The following is a 13,113-nucleotide window of genomic DNA, read 5'->3' as shown; positions in this document are numbered from 1 at the left end:
TAGATAGATAGATAGATAGATAGATAGATAGATAGATAGATAGATAGATAGATAGATAGATAGATAGACTTAAAATAATAGATAGCGATATAGATAGATTAGACCGATAAGCAAAATGAGCTATTTAAACATGGAAAACAAAAGCTTCACTCTTTATGTGCTTTTTAACTTTAGCTTGGTTCATTGTTTGAACAGATGGTATTTTAATAAAGTCCAGTAGGAATATTGCAGTGGATAAACAATTAGTGCATGCCAATTTCATAATTGCTACATACTGATACAGTCTCTTACCTGCTGTATCCAAGTTGGGAGGAACCCAACTGCTCCTGTGCACCTACTGGCAGCTGCCAATCTCACAGCTGTAGGATGTCTGCAGAGTTACAGTACATTCACAGTGGAAGATAAAGTGCAATTCAAGTCCTGTGCCTTGGCATCCAAATGAAGGCTTCTCTGCCAGCTGGCACTAACTAAGATCCTGTGTGCATGGATTTCGTTTTTACCCAGACAGCTACAAAGATTGCTATCACACTATAAACAATCTTGAATATTAGTTTTACAAAAGCATGTATATTAGTATTTTGATATAATTTATCTTTTCATTTAACATTCCCCTAATCATGTGTTTGGTATTGTATTTCATGTTTTAATCTTTATGTTTTAATATGCAATCAATAAACCTATCACAACAGCAATCAAATGTGATCTATAGTATATTTAAGACGTTGTTAGATAAAAAAAAAAACATTGATGATTTAACCTACTTAAAATTGCATTGCCAGATTTTGGTCATTCTGGATCTCAATAAAAGAAGGAGGCAGGCTATAGTAGACTGTGAGTGTCAGCACCTCTGGCTGATGAGATAACTCTCTTCAACTCAATTTTGTAATGTTGTTAGATGTTTCTAAAGCTGCCAGCGTGTAGAGGAATTTCAATTATCTTCAAGCAAAGGTTGTTAGTGGTCACCTTAAAATGTTGTTGTCTTTGAGGAAACAGGGGCATCTGACTCTCCGTCTTCTATATCCTTACTTTTGAATCAATGATTCAGTGAGTATATCTCAATGTTCTAATAAGCAAAGTACAATGAAAATCCTGCATGCAGTAAATGAGAACCAATGACTGGCGAAGACACTGCCATACCAGCTAGCAAAACTGTATTGTCTGATTGCCAGTGATGTGCGTTATAGACAATTACTTTATAATATTTTACTGCGATCATTTTGCAAATGATATTTCCATAGAGCTTAGTAAATGCCCATCATCTAATCATGTGATAGTAAAAATGGTTATTTTCAAGTGAAATTTCACCACATTCACTTATTTGCGTGGCAAAGTGATTTTTTTTCTTGCAAAGTAGGTAGCCTATTTGCCTTTAGTAAATCAACCCCGTAGGTATGCATGAACTCACATGCTATAACAAACGTTTTTATGCTTGGAAGCAAATGTTTTTGGATGGACTAGCAGCACACCTTGACACATAAAAAAATGCTCCTACAGCATTTTTAGCAATGCTACAGCGTTTGGATAGTGGTGTACTGTACCACAGGTCCATTGGAAGCTACTGTACAAGTGCAGTGGGGTACCATTTTAAAATAATGGCACCATATTACAAATCACACTGCATTTTGATACTGTGTGGTTATACGTGCATTATTCCATCAGTGGGATGGAGCATTGCCTAGTTCCTATACAATAATCTCAATTTATAAAACAAAACCACAAGGATAAAGCTCCCTGATTTACCTATGGAATTGTAATTTTAAAATCTCATTGGACTCAGCTGAAAATAACCGTCACTTTTTTTGAGCATATGTCTACTAACCATGCATTAGCTTGTATGTATAATGTTGTGAGCAGGACTCTCATTTCTATCTCACTCTATTTTTTTTTGCTCTTTATCAGTATTGGATGTATACAAAGGTACTCCTGCGCTGTCCGTATGCTAAAAGAATTAAAGGGACAATGTTGCAAACACCTAGTGATCTATCCTAATAGAAAACAATGTGACAAATGAAAAAGGTAATAGTGTCTGCGCTGTGTGGCAAAGGGATGGAAAACGTGAAAAAGAAAGGGGAAAAAAAGTGCGATACACTGAATATGTGAATGTAAAAGTTGCCTCAAATAGCCATTAAGTAATCCAAATAGCAGCGAGTAACAATAATCCAAATAATAGTGAATAAGTGAAACAGAATCAATAATAATATAAATCATACAACACAGTATAACTTGTGAATGGATACATATACCTATACACAATAGGATGTGGTATGGTATGCCAAAAACATACACATCTACAAGGAGTGCATATAATAAAGTGAATAAGTGAAAAAAAATTATAAATAAGAGTCTCTATATCGTGATCCCAAAGCCGAGTGTTGAAGGATGGAAATTGAAGTGTTTTCCATCCTTCAACACTCGGCTTTGGGATCACGATATAGAGACTCTTATTCATAATTTTTTTTCACTTATTCACTTTATTATATGCACTCCTTGTAGATGTGTATGTTTTTGGCATACCATACTACATCCTATTGTGTATAGGTATATGTATCCATTCACATGTTATACTGTGTTGTATGATTTATACTATTATTGATTGTTTCACTTATTCACTATTATTTGGATTATTGTTACTCGCTGCTATTTGGCTTATTTAATGGCTATTTGAGGCAACTTTTACGTTCACATATTCAGTGTATCACTCTTTTTTTTCCCTTTCTTTTTCACGTTTTCCATCCCTTTGCCACGCAGCGCAGACACTATTACCTTTATCAGTATTATTTACACTTTCTAACACTTATGTCACGTACACACGATCAGTTCATCCGATGAAAACGGACCGATGGATTTTTTCATCAGATATCCGATGAAGCTGACTTTCATCAGTCTTGCCTACACACCATCAGTTAAAAATCTGATCGTGTCCAACGCGGTGACGTAAAACACAACGACGTGCAGAAAAAAATGAAGTTCAATGCTTCCGAGCATGCGTCGACTTGATTCTGAGCATGCATGGAATTTTGACCGATGGATTTCCACGCAGACGATCGTTTTTTCTATCGGTTTTTTAACCATCAAGGAAATTTTAAATCAGGTTCTATTTTTTTTCACCGATGGGAAAAAAAAAACGATGGGGCACACACAAGATTGGTTTGTCCGATGAAAACAGTCCATCGGACCGTTTTCATCAGATAAACCAATCATGTGTACAGGGCATTATAGGAGATGGTGGCATTATAGTAATCAATAATAGTGAGAATTATGTAAAAATAGGTGTCATATCAAACAGACTCTTTTTATGGCCTCACTATGAAAGAGATAGTAGCCTAAATAGCAGCATGGGATACCCACAGGTCAGTTTATGAGAATTAAAAGAAACTGCTCTACACCAGCAGCCCTGGATAGAGAAAGAAGGGAATTATATGCACAATTCCGTGAAGGAGGATATTCCCATAAGCAGATCAGGCATGCCAAACGCAAGGCAGCATGCCGCAACAGAGAAAGTTGACTTTCTCAACCAGATATGTCAAAAGGCAAAAAACAATCCAATCCGGGACCAGTCAGATTGATCACTACTTTTGGATACAATGAGGACAGGTACGCCAAGTTCTTGAAAAACATTGGGGTATACCAGTGTTTCTCAATTCCAGTCCTCAGGCCCCCCCAACAGGTCAGGTTTTCAGGATTTCCATTATTTTGCACAGGTGATTTGATCAGTTTCACTGCCTTAGTAATCACCACAGCCTTTTCATCTGAGGGAAATCCTGAAAACCTGACCTGTCGGGGGGGCCTGAGGACTGGAATTGAGAAACACTGGGGTATACTAACTAGCAATAAGGAGCTAGCCACCATAGTAGGGGAAGGTCCCAAGATGGTGGCACAAAGAACAAAGAACTTAGGGGACATCCTCATGCACTCAGAGTACACCAGACAGCCGGACACCACCTGGCTGTCTGGGTACCCATGGATCAAGGGGATGTTTCCTTGTACAAAATGTCAGGTTTGTCCTTTTGTAGACAGAACAAACATGTTCAAGGATGCAGAGGGACAATTTGAGATCCTGGATCTAATTAATTGCTCTACCACTAGAGTGATCTATATGATCACCTATCCCTGCCCAAAAATGTATATTGGTAAAACTAAAAGGATGTTGAAAGTCAGAATAGGGAAACACCTTAGAGACATTAAAAAAATAAAAAGAAAGAGGAAAGAGACCCTGAGAAAGAGAAAGAAAGACCTGTGGCTAAACATTTTGCACAGTGATATGAAGGTAGAACTGAGGGCTTAAGAGTCAAAGGAATATATGTTTTGAAATTACCAGCTAGGAGGGGAGACTTTGATCGTATACTGCTACAAAAGGAAAAGTGGTGGATATACACTTTGAGATCACTCATACCTCTTGGTATGAACACTGACTGCAATCTACAATTCTTTTTGGAGTAGCAGAATATACAATAGTCTCCCCTTCTATAAATAAATATACAGCTGGTGTGTGCTCATCCTCGGTATGTTGTGTTGTCTATATCATCTATTCCCTTCTTTCTATCTAACCTTATTTGTTTGTAACATATTAGGAGAAGCTGCATCCGATGAGAGCAGTAGGTAAATAGATGGGTGTACCATCGTTAAACACAATTTATTATTTTATTTATTTTATTTATGCACCATAAATTAAAACCTCCATATTTCCTTTCCATCTATATCTGGGCTATATCTCCGCTTTATGCAGTCTCTTAACCCAGTTTGACATGAGGAGAAACAAGAAAGAGGAATAAATCCATACTTAAGCAAAAAAAAACTGCAGGGAGAGTATACATCACAGGCGTGTGCACATTGTGGAGCTCACCTTAATGGAGAACATATGCAAAAAGAACACCTGTTTTTCTTCCTTTTGAAAAATTTCTTTTTTTTTTTATTTTTTTATTTTAAAATAAGTTTATTGAAGAGCAGTACGGTACAATTCAATGCCACTAGAACATCCTGGGGTGCAGTGAAAATCACACAATACATATTAATTATTCGATATAGATTAATAATCGTCACTCAATATTAAATAGGTCATCCTACTCAACTATGTACTAAAGGATCTTAAAAAGGCAGGAAAACCTGATAAGTGCACGTAGTTCCAAAGTCCATCCCGACACCCCTAATGGGCACAAACTGTGTCGGGAGTTGACTGAAAGTGTTAGATTCAGAAAGTACACCGTTAAAAGCTGGACTGTACTCGTGGCTCTGGGGAAACTGAAATCCCCAGACCCACGTGAGAGTCCAATAATGAGGAACATATTGTTAAATTCCAGTGGCTCAGTGTAACCAGGGACGATCCAACAATAATATCCAAAGCAGAAAATATTTCCCTTGGGTATGATACCACAGAAGAAACATTCTCTAACTCAAGAGTTGTGAATTAGACTGACTGCTATCAAACAATGATGTAAAAAATAAATAACAACAAAACAATAAATAAGAATAAAAAAAATAATAGAGAAGAGAAGGAAAGCTAGAAATAAGAAAAGAGAGATGAGAAAAGAGAAGAAAACATTGCCAGCTGCAGATTTCAAACACTCATGGAGGACCCCAAGATTCCCGGCTTAAGAGATATTCCTGCATATCTGGCCCAGGGTTCCCATGTTGCTTCAAAGAGTTTAGTGGTATTTAGGATTGAACTAACCATTTTCTCCTGATTCATAATCCAAGATATCTTCCTCTTGGCTGCCGAAAATGAAACCAGAGGTTGCTTCCAGGCACTGGCCAAAGTGATTTTTGCTCCCATAAGCATGAAAGCTATTAATTTTTGAGTATGCTTAGGAGCCTGTGGGATATGGACCCCAAGCAACGCTATTTTGGGGGATTTCTCTACAGGAATGCCCAATATCTTTCTTATGAGATAGAAGATTTTATTCCAGTAACCCCTAATTTTCGGGCATTCCCACCAAATATGAAGCATGGAGCCCTGGGCCTGACACTCACGAAAACAGAGCGGTGAAGCAGCTGGGAACATCGCCGCCAACCTGCTGGGGACTAGGTACCATCTCATTAAAACTTTCAAATTAGCCTCTATCAGAGAAATATTAACAATTCCTTTAAAGGCTTTCGTTCCTACCTTATGCCACTACTCCAGATCCCAGGATTCCTGTAGGTCCCTCTCCCACGCCTCCATGTATAAGAATTTAGAGGTAGATTCTGCGAGCGACATGTATATAATGGAAATGCCTCCCTTGTGCTCCGTCATTTGGTTACACCAGCGCTCATAGCGAGTGAAGTTTGGAGGACAGGGCTTGTTCTTCCAAATTAAAGATATGAAGTGGAGTATTTGAGAGTATCGGATCTTTTCAGAATCCGGCATCCCCAACCTCCTCACACAGTGCTGCAATGAAAGCGGGCCAGAATTAGAAAGGAAGTCCCCAATTCTATAGATCCCCTTGTCCAACCACCATTGAAAGGCTGTAATGTTCATATCTGGACCGAACAGGGGATTACGAAAGATGTGTGCTAAAGGTTGACTGTCAGATATCAAAGAAGGAAGACACCTCAAATCATCCCAAAGCTTGAAGGACTGAAACAATGAAGGAGACATTATTGCAGGCCTGGATTTTCGGGAACACCACAGTAGATTGTCTAACGAATGATTAGGAGCCGCCATACTCTCTATTTCAATCCAATCAGGTTTCTTGTATTTTGTGTAAACGGTCGATAATTGAGCAAGCCTGGCTGCTTGATAATACTTAAATAGGTGCGGAAGACCCAGTCCCCCACGCGTCTTAGGGCTGTATAGAACATTCTGTGCCAATCTATATCCCTTACCCCCCCAAATGAACTTAAGTATTTTACCCTGGAATGACTTGAGTTGATCTCTTTTAATAGCTATCGGTAGAGTCCTAAACAAGTAAAGCAGTCTAGGTAAAAGCGTCATTTTAATGGCATTAATTCTGCCCAGCCACGAAATCTTATGTTGTGCCCATGTCTGGAGATCAACCTCGAGTTTGCGATACATGGGAGGGAAGTTAGCCTGGTAGAGCAGTTCAAATTTAGGAGTTAGATTAATTCCCAGATATCGGATGGAAGCATCTGCCCATTTAAAATCAAAGTATGGTCTTAAGTGATCCACTACTGCAGGTTTTATAGAAACGTTAAGTGCTTGGGACTTGGTCATGTTAACCCGCAACCCCGAAATATCACCAAAGGATGTCCAAAGGATGTGAGCAATCTGCAAATATTAGTGAGAGAAGTGACCGGGGATGTGACAAAAAGCAGGAGATCATCCGCAAATAGTGCGCACTTATGTACTTGTTGTCCACAGTTCACCCCTTTTATACTTTGGTCAGACCTGATAGCGATAGCTAGTGTCTCTATCGCTATGGCGAAGATCAATGGGGAAAGGGGACAGCCCTGCCTAGTGCCTCTAGCAATCTTAATAGGATCAGAAAAGTAACCTTGTAATTTGACCCTCGCCTCAGGTTCAGAGTATAGGGAATGCAATATCCCCAAAACATTCTCCCCAAAACCCCAACGCTTCAGGATCGCGAATACATATGGCCATGAGAGGGAATCAAAGGCCTTTTGAAGGTCCAATGACAGGAGAAGCCCTTCCTGGGAAGGACCTCCATCCCACCCTGATTGAAGGATCGATATAATGTCACCCGCTCGCCGGACTTGGTCTGGGCCCTGTCTCCCTGGAATGAAGCCAACTTGGTCTTTGTGGTTATATTGGCTAATAAAAGAACTTACTCTGTTAGCTAGAATTTTGGTGAGTATCTTCAAATCATTGTTGATTAACGAGATGGGCCTATAGTTTTCCACGTGTTCGGGGTCTCTATCTGGTTTTGGAATAACAGAAATAAAAGCCTCATTGAGACGCGGGTGCAAAGCTTCCCCCGTCCGTTTGGAATTAAAAAATTTCACGAGTTGTGGGACCAGGGTGTCTGCAAATGTTTTATAGTAAGGCGCCGAGAAGCCATCCGGCCCCGGTGCTGAACAACTCTTTAAGTTTTTGATCACCTCTAAGGTTTCCTCCGTGGAAATTGGAACCTCCATAAGATCAATGTGGCTCCTACAGAGGCTCGGTATCGGCAACTGATCTGTAAAGGAATTAATCCCAGACATCTCCGCTGTATCAGCTGACTTATATAAATTAGAGTAGAAAGTCTTAAACATTTGTAAGATGCGTTTAGGATTAAGGGTCGTTGTCCCGTCTGGGGTTCTGATTTTTGGGAGAGCAAATGTGCGGAATCTCGGCGAGAGTTTAGTGGCTAGTAATGTGTTCATTTTATCTTTATGTAGATAGAATCTAGCACCACTCCAACCCATGGATTTCTCAGCCTTCACTGTGAGCGCTAAATTCAATGCTAATCGAGCAGTATCCAACTGAGAAACCTGGACCTTTGTCTGGTCTTTCTTATGCTGTCTACACAAAGCTGTGAATTCCTTTTCCAATTTCTCTACTTCCGAGGCTCTGTCTTTTTTCAATTTGGAGGCTATCTGAATTAGCCTTCCCCGGATCGTAGCCTTGTGTGCGGCCCATAACACCTCAGCCGAGACTCCATCCACATCATTAAAACTGAAATATTCTTTCAACGCCCTGTCAATATCTGAGACTATGATTGGGTCGTTCCAATGTGACATGGGAGATTTGGCAAGGTGGCCCTGTAAGGAGAGGACAACCATAGCGTGATCCGAAAGGGCTGTATCTTTTATATAAGCTTTATTGACCAAGGGGACGTGTCTCGCGGAAATAAGCAAGTGATTGATCCTAGAATATGATTGATGTGGATTGGAAAAATGGGTATAATCCCTTTTCGTAGGGTTGAGTTCCCTCCATATGTCCACAAGACCCTGTTGAAATATCAATTTAGCTATTTGAGAGCTGGCTCTAACAGGACGGGTTAACTGTGCTGCTAAAGGTTTGGACTTGTCTAGACTTTGGTCAAAGGCGATATTAGAGTCTCCCCCGAACACCACCGTTCCTTCCAGGAGCGGTTCTAAAACTTTAAACATAGATTGGAAGAATTTTGCTTGCCCTTTATTGGGAGCATAATACGAGACAAAAGACATTAATTGTTCATCCAGTACTCCTTTTACCAACAGAAATCTGCCATCTGGGTCCTTATGTTCTAACAAAGATTTAAATTTGCATGTTTTAGCAAACAGGACTGCAACCCCTTTCGTCTTGTCTTCAGCGTTGGCAAGAAAAAATTGGGGATAATGAGCATGGATGAATGGTGGGGAGTAACTGATTGGAAAATGGGTCTCTTGTAAAAGAACAACCGCCATTTTTTGAGAATGATGAGCTTGAAGTATCTTCCTTCTTTTAACAGGGGAATTCAGGCCCTGTACATTATGTGAGACCACTCTAAGTGGAGGAGAAAGTGAGGAGTCAAGAGGCATGATCAGTGAGGAAGATGCACCATGTATCAGTAATAGAACTTACCCCCAACGATGAGAGGCGTGGAGAAGATGGACACAGGTAGCGACCTAGACTGGGACCTGGAGCGAAGCAAACGAGACCCTGCATCTGCAGTCTGGCAATCAAGGAAAAGAAATTAGAAAAGAGAAGAAAAAAAGAAAAAAAACATATCCTACATTGAATCAATTTAAACAAACAACAACGGGAGGGGGAACACCCCATCCCATTATTGCCATACAAACAACCAACGTAGCCCCTACTACGGGCTACTAGACCAACCTCTGACAGGGAAAAATCCACTGCCTAAAGGTAGGTGGAGGCGCAGGGCAACCGCCCCAGCCACAGCCATCCCTATATTTCAGAAGTTATATCAGTTATCAACAAAATGCAATATTAATGAGAACGATAACATTCTATGTAAAAAAAATAAGAAAATAGAACACGGTCGGCCGGAACAAAATATCTGTAAAGATAAGCACTCCCTTAACAAGGCGAGAGTTCAGTTCGGAGGTCCAGAAGGTTTTCAAACTGTAGCCTCTTCTGCTAGTCCCAGGCAATTAGCGGAGGTGAAATTCAGATTCACACGGATCTCCAACAGCGAAGAGGAGACCCAATTTGGAATCAATCCAAGAAAACACAACAAGGGTCAGAAAAAAGAAAAATCAGCCTCAGTTCCGCGGTCAGGTAGTAGCCGGATGCTTAGTACGCCTGCTTTTATTCATCTTCCATGTGGGGGAAATTGGACTAGTGGGAGTGGGACGTTTGGATGAACTTGCTTGTAGATTAGAAGTGTCCATTGCTGGGTCCTGCGTTATGAATTTCAAGGCAAGGAGGATTTTTTCTCCCTCAGAGAGCGTAGTAAAGGAGTAGGTTTTTCCCTTGTAGTTAAACTTAAGGGCAAAGGGGAATGCCCACCAGTATTTGATTTCCCTCTGCGCCAGCACTGTCAGTAATGGCTTAAGAGTTCTACGTTTTTGAATAGTCATGGGAGAAATATCTGCAAATATTTGTATATCATTTCCCTGGAAGGAGATGCGAGACTGTTGGCGTGAGATTTTCATGATCTCTTCCTTCACAGTGTAATAGTGAGGTTTTACCACAACCTCCCTGGGTGAACCATCTTTCCTGAGGGGACCCAGAGACCTATGAGCCCTGTCCAGCTCTAGCTTGTGTGAGGTAATGGAGGGGATCATGACTGCAATGAGGTCCTGGACTGCCTTTGGGACATCCGTGATGGTCTCTGGAAGACCCCTGACCCTAAAATTGTCTCTCCTAGAGCGGTTCTCAAGGTCATCAATTCTGTTTAGGGCCACATCAAGTTGTTCTTCCAAAACCTGAATGTGATCAGTATTTAGATTGGACCTGGATACAGTAATGTCCAGCTTCTGTTCAATCGCTTCCATTCTAGAACCCAGGTTCTGAAAATCAATGCGGATGTCATTAGTAATTCTATTTGCAGTTTGAGCAAGTACCCTCTCAAGTAATTCTGACAATTTCAGAAAGAGTTCACCTGTATTCTGAGGAATAACCAGGTCTGGGTTTCCTGAGGAGATAATGGCAGTTGTTTGTATAGGCATTGTTCCCATAGGAGATATAGCCTGAGGTAACGGACTCTCTAAAAGATATTCTGTGGAGGCTGAAGAAAGGGACATGAGACTTGGGGTAATGGGAACAGTCTGAGTGAGGAATGTCAGTGAGGCTGGAGCAATCACTTGCCTTCCATCTGTGTGTCTCCCAGCGATTGAATCCAGCATCTGAGGAGCGGCCGCCATCTTGGATTCGGCCTGATTCTTCTCGGCGGAGAACTGCTGTTCCAGGCCCCTCCAGACCGCACTGCTATACATGGGGTCAGTGCTGAGGTGTTCCCCTATCGAATCCACCGCATGAGAAGTGTCCCGCCACCGTGAATCCGGTGCTAGGGCCGCTGAATGGCTGAGGCAGTGCGGAGCTCCCGGCTTACGCGGCCATCTTGGAAGCCCCCGCGCATGCGCCCTCCCTTTTGAAATTTTATCCCATATGGGAGAATATTCTAATTTGAGGAACGGCTCCATCAGAGAATAAAAGGAAGAGGGGAATGCCACTCCTCTATTCGTCCAGAAGAAGCCACGTAACATATTTGTTGCGAAACATGTCGGCGTTATACGGTCCTTATCGCCGTCTTGGTTATCACCCAGCTTGTGTTAATGAAGAGGGCTAAGGAGAACATATGAGTGGACACGGCAAGTGTTTTGAATCAGCAGTATCAGCCCTGAGAAGCCGGTTTGCAGTATACAGGGATCCGGCTAGCCTGCTCCTTTCTGGTCTCCCTGCCCCACTTGCAGGTCATTGAAGCGATGCAAAAAGTATCAGAAGCCCATCTATAAGCTTCATCCACATGGAGTGAAACCGCTTCGTCTACAGGAATACGGTATTGTAGGAAAAAAATATTTTCATCTACATAACTGTGGGTAACTAATCATTGAAGTTATCTATGAAATTACCTGGAGTCAAATTCACATTAAGGCCTCGTAAAACCAGTAAGAAACTTGCTGGGATATTTTTTTTGCCGAAGAAACCGGTCGTGTGTACATTTTTCGACGAGGAAACTGTCGAGGATCCTGTCAAGCCAAAAAGAGAGCATGTCTTCTTTTTCCTCGACGGGAATAGAGAAAATTGCCTTGTCGAGTTCCTTGACAGCCTAACAAGGAACTCGACGAGGAAAACGATGTGTTTCACCCGTCGAGTTCCTCGTTCGTGTGTACGAGGCTTCAGCTGATTACAAGCATTGGGCACAATAAGAGAGACATTATAGTGGACCAGCAGGAATCCCCTGTATGAGAGTGGTCATCATTATATATCTTCCTTCAGAGGACATTTTACATCAAGACCCTGCAAGGGGTTCCATTGGTTATCACAGGTGGAATCTATTTGATTCTATCCGCGATAGAATAAAGATATAGAACTTGAGCTACAATTTATCTGAGCACCATGATACTAAATGGGATATAAATGTGAACCTTTGGATCTGCAAAGACTTTCTATTTCATATTGCCATACATTGACAACGTCACACATACATCAGCATTTATCAACTTTATTGATCAATACACTCACTCCATCAATTATCTGCTACTCTCATTATAAACCCCTGGGGGAGCCACATGTATCTTATTAAGTCCATTATACTATATTGTTAGCATATTTTTTACATAGCGGGATTTTGCTGCTGGACTTTCTAAAACATGTGGATGAATAGGCGTCCGGACCATTTTTTGTTATATGTGTGTTTTATATTTGTTATTGTCCATCTGTCTCTTCATTATAGCATCAATTGTTCAGCATACAAGGTGCTTTGATGGACTGTTATTTTATCACATTGGTCATTAATAGCTCAATATGTGAGCAATTAAACTTGTTCTAATATTTTATATTGGCTAAAAAAACTTTTTGATACATCAATAAATTATTATTTTTATTTATCTTCTGATCCATTATTTCCCAATAATACCGGTAGTAGCCGTCTTTTATTCCCAAGGGAGACCGTATCTTGGTCACCTATGGGGAATATCTATGGTATATGCAGCTGTATTGGCTATGGTATTTACCCTATGGGGAGAGGCAGAGGATCGCTTGTTATTTTCCATTTGAATAACAGAAGGTGCATATAAATGTTGTTCTATATAGATAGTTAAATAGCAGCACCATGTCTATATAATTAGCAGGAAAGTGTTTAA

Source organism: Rana temporaria, chromosome 5, assembly GCF_905171775.1.
Source record: "Rana temporaria chromosome 5, aRanTem1.1, whole genome shotgun sequence".
Classification (NCBI taxonomy): domain Eukaryota; kingdom Metazoa; phylum Chordata; class Amphibia; order Anura; family Ranidae; genus Rana; species Rana temporaria.
The sequence above is the reverse complement of the archived record's forward strand: the minus strand, read 5'-3'. Positions refer to the sequence as shown.